General features: G+C 43.0%; 1 pseudogene; it reads right to left on the reverse strand.

Annotated features, from left to right (window-relative positions):
* Positions 1-6,449, reverse strand: part of LOC117552334 — a 28,116-nt pseudogene extending 21,667 nt beyond the window's left edge.
* Positions 6,450-7,002: the final 553 nt, after the last annotated feature.

Below are 7,002 nucleotides of genomic sequence, written 5' to 3' on the forward strand. Positions count from 1 at the left end.
GAAACAGATCACGTAAGAAAATGTATAGAATGATAACAAATATAAAATCATAGAGACAACTGAATGATCTTACCCTGAGCTTATACTCGGCAGGTTTCTTGAACACAACGCTGTAAGATTGTCCTTCATGGGCAAAGTTCTCCAGGTAGTCAATCACCCATGTGAATTTCACTGAGGAACCACTCTCCACTTTGGCTGTAAATGACTAAAATTTAAAAAACATATGGAAGATAACAATGTCAAATCAATTTTTCCAAGGATTAATCCTCTGGGGAAAATAAATGTCTGTACAAAGTTTCAGTTATAATGCGTCTAATTGGTCTTCAGATACTTCAGTCCACACCAAAGTATTGGACCGACCATCAATCGTTACTATCATTAGAGCAACTCAATAACCTGTTCACTTAAAACAATATTTGGTCCTCTCACCTGTGGTGTGTCTACGATCATCCTCCGGCATCCATGCGGCTCAAGACTTAGCCCTGTGACTTCCTCATAGCTGCAAACCCTCACACTCACACTCTGAGAGCTTTCTGCGTCCATCACACTGATGTTCAGCGTTTCAAACCCAACTGAATGCGAAACCAGAGTCACAGAAGAGAACCAGGCATCATGGGACTGTCTCTTACATCCATCCCAGGATTCAGCCACCTCTTTGGGGCAAGATGATAGGAAGGGAACCCCCGTCTGGAGAACTGGTGCCGACCATGTGCTACTTGCTTTCTCGCCAAACAGGACCTTGACCACAATGAGTATCGGGATGTTTATTTGGACGTGAATCTGGTTATTTGCATCCGGCACAGGGTGGATGACGTCAAGCCTAAATTTAGATCCAAGATTCGGAGTAGGACCAGTTGTGAAGGCCTGGTTATTTAAGGCTGTGGTTGTCTCTCTTTCAGTGAAGCCAGGGTTATCTTCGTGCTCGGTTCCTCTGTGAAGATTGTCCACGTACATCATCCTTAGATCACACACCACCCCGTCCACCCACTGGCCTCCATGGGGAAGGGAAGTGAGGCCTCCCTCCCTCCAGCCCCCCCACTCCTCCCTCCTCCTCAGGGACATGTAGCTTTGGCGCCAGGGGGACTTTAGAGAGGCGTCACTGTTCATGCAGTGTAAGAAAGTCCCAGAGTCCCGAGTGTGTTGAACAGCCACGATATCATCGGGGTACACCATGATCGCTCGATCTGGAAGAATCAGCTGTTGTGGGGAAAGAGAAACACGGAAATCTGTGAGAAATGTGGTTTTTTTAAATCGATATTGTGTTGAAACGACAACATAAAGACATCTTTTTTTAGGTAATTCATTAAGTTAACATCACCCGGTTTCCCTTGACATGAAAAATAAAAATAATTGGGTCTTAGGACTCCTGCAGCACTCATTGGCACCAGTTCAACGTACACTTATAGTTGTCAGTTCAGAGCTCGGGTTAACCCTCAGAGGCAGGTCGGCCACCAGGTGGTAGAAAGGCGGTATTGCAGTGTATCTGGGAGGTAAAACGAAGCCTCGGGCCCCTGTTTCAGAGTCGTAGGGGCTGCAGGGACTGGTGGTGGGAACACAGACCTCCAGCAGGTGGCACCAGTACTGACCTGTGCTGCAGCCCCCCGTCGTGTTACACAGCGGGACGGCTGAGCAGCAGCTGAACGGATTAAAGAGAGCGCTGCAACCTGAGGAGAAGAGAGGAGATTATTACCTTCAGGGTCGAGAAGAGAGAACATTTCAGGTAATCTGTTGTACTCAAGCCCCCAGGAAGTGCTCCAGACTCTGAGGAAAATATTCGTAGTGGCCCAAACGGCGGTTAAGGCAAGGCAAGTTTATTTATATAGCACCTTTCAACACAAGGCAATTCAAAGTGCTTTACAAAAGTGAAAGACATTAAGAGCATTAAAAAAGATATTATAAAATGGCATTTAAAAACACTCATTTAAAAGCAAAGATAAATGAAGTGTGAGGTTTAAGTCTGACTCTCAATCATTGCTAACTTTTTAGCAGAAATAGTTTTCTTTCTACTCTCTTTTTTAATTTATCCTTTAGTGTTTCATGCTAAACGAACTCCCCTTTGGAAAATTAGAATCTGCAACCCAATATTCCGAATATTCAACGGATCCTGGCCATATTTGTGTAGCATATACAATTGATTTGCTCCCTGACATTCATGTGGCTTGCTAGTTTAACGGTACTACATTTTCCGTATCAGTCCGTGACGTCACTGGGCCCAGAAATACTTTTTCCCATGGACTAACATTGGGAAAGAGACGTCTGTAAATCAGCGGATATTTTTTTTTTCTTCACTTTTATAGCCTATATTAGAATCATTCGGTCCTTAAAGTTGTAAAATGCGCTAAAAGCCGAATCCAGATTAATTTGTTTCCATTTCCATTCATTCAAGTGAGCCGAGAGCGGTAGATCGGGGGCGGGGCTTAAGGGAAACTCAACCTGCGTTCTATGAGCTAAAAAAATTATCCACTGATGTACAGCGTCTCTTTCCCAATGTTAGTCAATGGGAACAAGTATTTCTGGGCCCAGTGATGTTACGGACTGATACGGAAATTGTAGTACGCCGTTTGGCCCACTAGGAATATTTTCCTCAGAGTACGGAGCATTTCCTGGGGGCTTGAGTACAACCGATTACCTGAAATCTCCAGTGGGTACTCCTGACTCTGACAGCAAGGCATGATGGGTAATCTGTGACGTTTGCCTTCGAAAATGTCAGGCCATTTTGTCCTCATGCTCCAATGAGCAGCTCTCATAGGAATAAGAACGAGACCCCGCCTCCGACGCTGTATCCAGTTCTTATTCAACATCCATGGTCGTACTGTACCTGGAGGAACCAGATGGTGGTTGGGGTTGCAGTAACGGTCGGAGGATCTGGACACGAGACAGAGAGGAGTCAGGACTGGGTTGGACCACCAGCTCGACTGAACCAGCTGACCTGCATGACTGAACCACAGACCCTGGGAACATGCTGCCTCTGTGGCGGTCAGAGGAGCAACAGATTATCAACCAGGAACACAAACTGTGGATAAAAACCTTTAATTTATACATTTTTAAACACAATTGAAGCTGAAGTGCAGAGCTTTTGTTCTGCCTGACCATAGTGATGGCATAGTGGCTGTGGATGCTCAAGATAAAGAAGAAATCGTACATAGAAACAGTATATATTTAAAACATTTGCAAGGGATGACTTTAAGGAACGCTCCTGACACCCACAACTCAGGATAACTGAAATACAAAGAGATGTTCCTGGCTTAATCAGCATTTTGTGAATGATGCTTGACCAGAACTTGAATTGAACAAACGTTCTTTGACACGTTAAAGTCCCGAAGTCCTGTTTAAAAAAAAGATATATTCAATTGGATGGTGCTTGCTAGCTATTTTTTAATTGCACTCGAACGCAACATGAAGGCTATAGGTTAACTCACGCAATTCGTGGATTTCCATAATGTAATACCATTATTTAGTTACTGTAGCTACTCCACATTCTCCATGTACGCATTGCCATCTACAGAAATACTTTAGGGTACAGTTGACCCCTGTTTAGAATCACTTCATGGAACTCTGATAACCAAACTGTATATGTTTCTGACCCTTAATAACCAATCAACGCCAACATGTAACTCTTTATAGGAGTATTCAGTCGGAGAGCGTTGAAACCAAGCACTGGTGATCACTTGTCAGATAGAGTAGATTTAAATACTTTTCTAAAATACCATATCTCAGATTTATCTTGTGAAGCTTAAGTTAGTTCCCCAATGTTTTTGACATCTAACTGACCTCCACTGTGATCTGTCCGATGTCCGGTGCATTGGGTAAGGGTTGAATCTGGATCTGAGTGTAGACGCCGCTCATGAGAACCGACCCGGTCAGATAACTGTCCACAGACGGGAAAGACTCTGCACAAAGAGGGATTAGCAACAACAAATCTATAAATTAATTCAAAACATGAGGATTAAAACAAAGGATGTGTCACTTTATTGTCAACAACCTGTGAATATCTTCTGGTAGTTTCTGTGTAGCTCTGGTGCTTTGATGTGAATTCAAAAGTCCTACCTGTTACTTCCTTTTCAAACAGGAAGAGGGTATCGTCTGGCACATTGAGACTTCCTCCACTCTCCTTTGTCCCCAAAGCCATCTGAGTACACTCCCCTGGACTCTCTACAGGAATCACTGGCTCGAATAACATCCGTCTGGTTCCGACACATCTCCCCCCGATCCTTTCACCCAAACCCACACTGTGGTTTTCCTAAAGCAACACAAAGACAAAGAGTAAATAAACTCCAAAATGGGCACACACCCATAACCCCAACCCTAACCCCAACCCTAACCCCAACTCCAACCCAGCCCTGGAACAAAATACTGTATATAGAGGAGACATTTCTTTGCACTCACACTGGAAAGGAGTGCTGGATGAAGTCCTGCAGCTCCAGGCTCTCAGCGGAGGGCAACATCTCCTCCTCGAGTCTCTCTGCAGGAGGTCTGAGCGTAGGGCCATGAAGACGGACTCTCAGAGAGAAAGAAGCATCGTCTCTGCTGGAGACATGGATCTGACCCTCCCTGTGGACAAGGACTGTCCTCCTGGAAGACAGCACAGTGAAGTAAAACACAGGTTGTTATGCACACACTGACTGCATGACCTAGACATCTGCTCAAAGACTGTTGGTCCACCCTGTCTGGAGACTTTCTGGACTCACAGACCATACAACCTGTCCAACAACATCATCTGGGGACCCAAAGCATGCTCTGAGCAGAGAATCTGAACTGCTACATCTAATGGAGATTCCCTAAAGTCAGCCTGAAGCATCCTTTGTGCTCCAGTCAGTCCCTCTCAGTGAACACAGAGCTACAGATCAGATGCACGCTGAAGGCTCTTTGAGCAGCTCTACTGATCCTGCTGCTATGTTCAATGTCTGTTGTTTGTTTTCCATGTCTTGTGTCTTGATATCTGTCTGTTGATGTTACACATGGAGCTGCTGTGATGCAAGGAGCATTTCAAACTTGATCTGACCATTAAAGTATTATCTAAAGAGGAGGCATTTCTAAAAGAATCATGACAGCTTTAAATTCACGTGTTATGAGAATGAGTTCAATTAAGGATCTCCAAGTTTGTTTCCACAGTCAGGTTCAGGTTGCTAATTAGTGGGATTAATTAACCCCGTTGAGATCCTAAATCAGATGATGAGACGCCCTGTGGACAGCGACTGTCCTCTGCAGCAATGCAGCTAAATAAAATACAGGTTATCATCACGCTGACTGCATGAGAGAGGAGGCATTTCCCTCCAACCTGACATCCAGAATTCTGACTCTCTCCCCAGTTTCAAATCACGTCTCAAACCACGTCTCAAATCACGTCTCAAAACATATCTCTTCACACAGGCACATCCACCCTGATCACATCACACATCCTCTGTTTTTATTGATTGATTATATTGTCGTGTTTTTTACACTTTTGTTTTGTGTTTTGTGTTTTGTGTACAGTACCTTGAGAGCCTTGAAAGGCCTAAGATCATGTCAGCTTAAAATATGTGTAATGCGAGAATGAGTTAATTAAAGATCTCCACAGTCGTGTTCAGGTGGTTAATTAGTGGGAGTAATGAACCCCGTTGAGATCTTAAATCAGATGATGAGGAGCAGGTTTAGGTCATTAGCTCAACAGATGAGGACAGCTGCTTTGTATTCTGCAAGTTTCAATTTGAGAAAATGTTATTGACAGCTAGTGTTACACGGAATGTAGACCCCATTTACACGGGAACGCAAACGAACCGAATTCGATATCAAAAAAGCGTTATCCCGTGTTATATGATGTTTTAGAAGTGTTAGATTTAAAAGGTAGCAACATGTATTTACTGTATGTAAAGTCAAGGTACTCATTATGCAATGGTTGTTGTCTTAATGGAGAATACAACATGAAAATATATATTAAAATATTAGGAAAGAAATATATAAATTAAATAATAATGAAGGAAAAAAGTCTTGTTTTCCGTTCTGTACAAAATAAATGCTTTCTAAAAATACCCATTCAGGCTATAAATAATTTAAAAAATAAACAATTTGAGAAGTAAATGTGACTTGTGTTAATAGATAGAATTGAACCAACTTGCTACTATGAAACTCTGAACCCTCCTCTCTCTGAAGATGCACAAAACGACAAGTTATCCAAACAAAAACATCACTTTTTCTCATTTTAAATCTTAAATTAATACAAAATGAAGCGTCTGACCTTTGGCTGCAGTGCTCAGAAACACACAGAGAATCCACAACGTCTGCTTTACTGGCACAATTATCATCGTGTAGCGCACATCACATCCTCCTGAAGAAGAAATAGTCCCTGCCTGATCACCACATGGAGCTTAATGCACTCCTATTATTGCATCAAATCATTTTTTCTTCATCCTTGTTGCTGTTGCACAAGTATCCGAAACTCTGAGTCTGGTCCACACGCTCTGATCTCCCCTCCTCTCTCGTTCTGCAAACACTCAGTGAGTTATGGGGGTGTCGTGAAGGCCTCTTCTTCTCTGTTTTCTCTTCTCTGAGCGCCTGGGTGACTTCTACTTTGTCTCTCAGCAACAGAGAGTGGACAGAGGAGGCTCATTACCATGTTGTAAAACCCCTGCAGCTCAATAGAGACCCTCAGTGCAGAGACAAGCCTCAGAGACTGAAGACTCTGTGTCGTTTGGGTACGAATTGTTGCTACTTTATATTTTAAAGAGTCCTCTCCTGCTGATGTTCAGGTGTATATCAGTATGTAGTGTCTCTACTTTAAAGAGTCCTCTCCTGCTGATATTCAGGTGTATATCAGTATGTAGTGTCTCTACTTTAAAGAGTCCTCTCCTGCTGATGTTCAGGTGTATATCAGTATGTAGTGTCTTTACTTTAAAGAGTCCTCTCTGCTGATGTTCAGTGTATATCAGTATGTAGTGTCTCTACTTTAAAGAGTCCTCTCCTGCTGATGTTCAGGTGTATATCAGTATGTAGTGTCTCTACTTTAAAGAGTCCTCTCTACTTATG

This window comes from Gymnodraco acuticeps, unplaced genomic scaffold (assembly GCF_902827175.1).
Source record: "Gymnodraco acuticeps unplaced genomic scaffold, fGymAcu1.1, whole genome shotgun sequence".
In the NCBI taxonomy this organism is placed as follows: Eukaryota; Metazoa; Chordata; class Actinopteri; order Perciformes; family Bathydraconidae; genus Gymnodraco; species Gymnodraco acuticeps.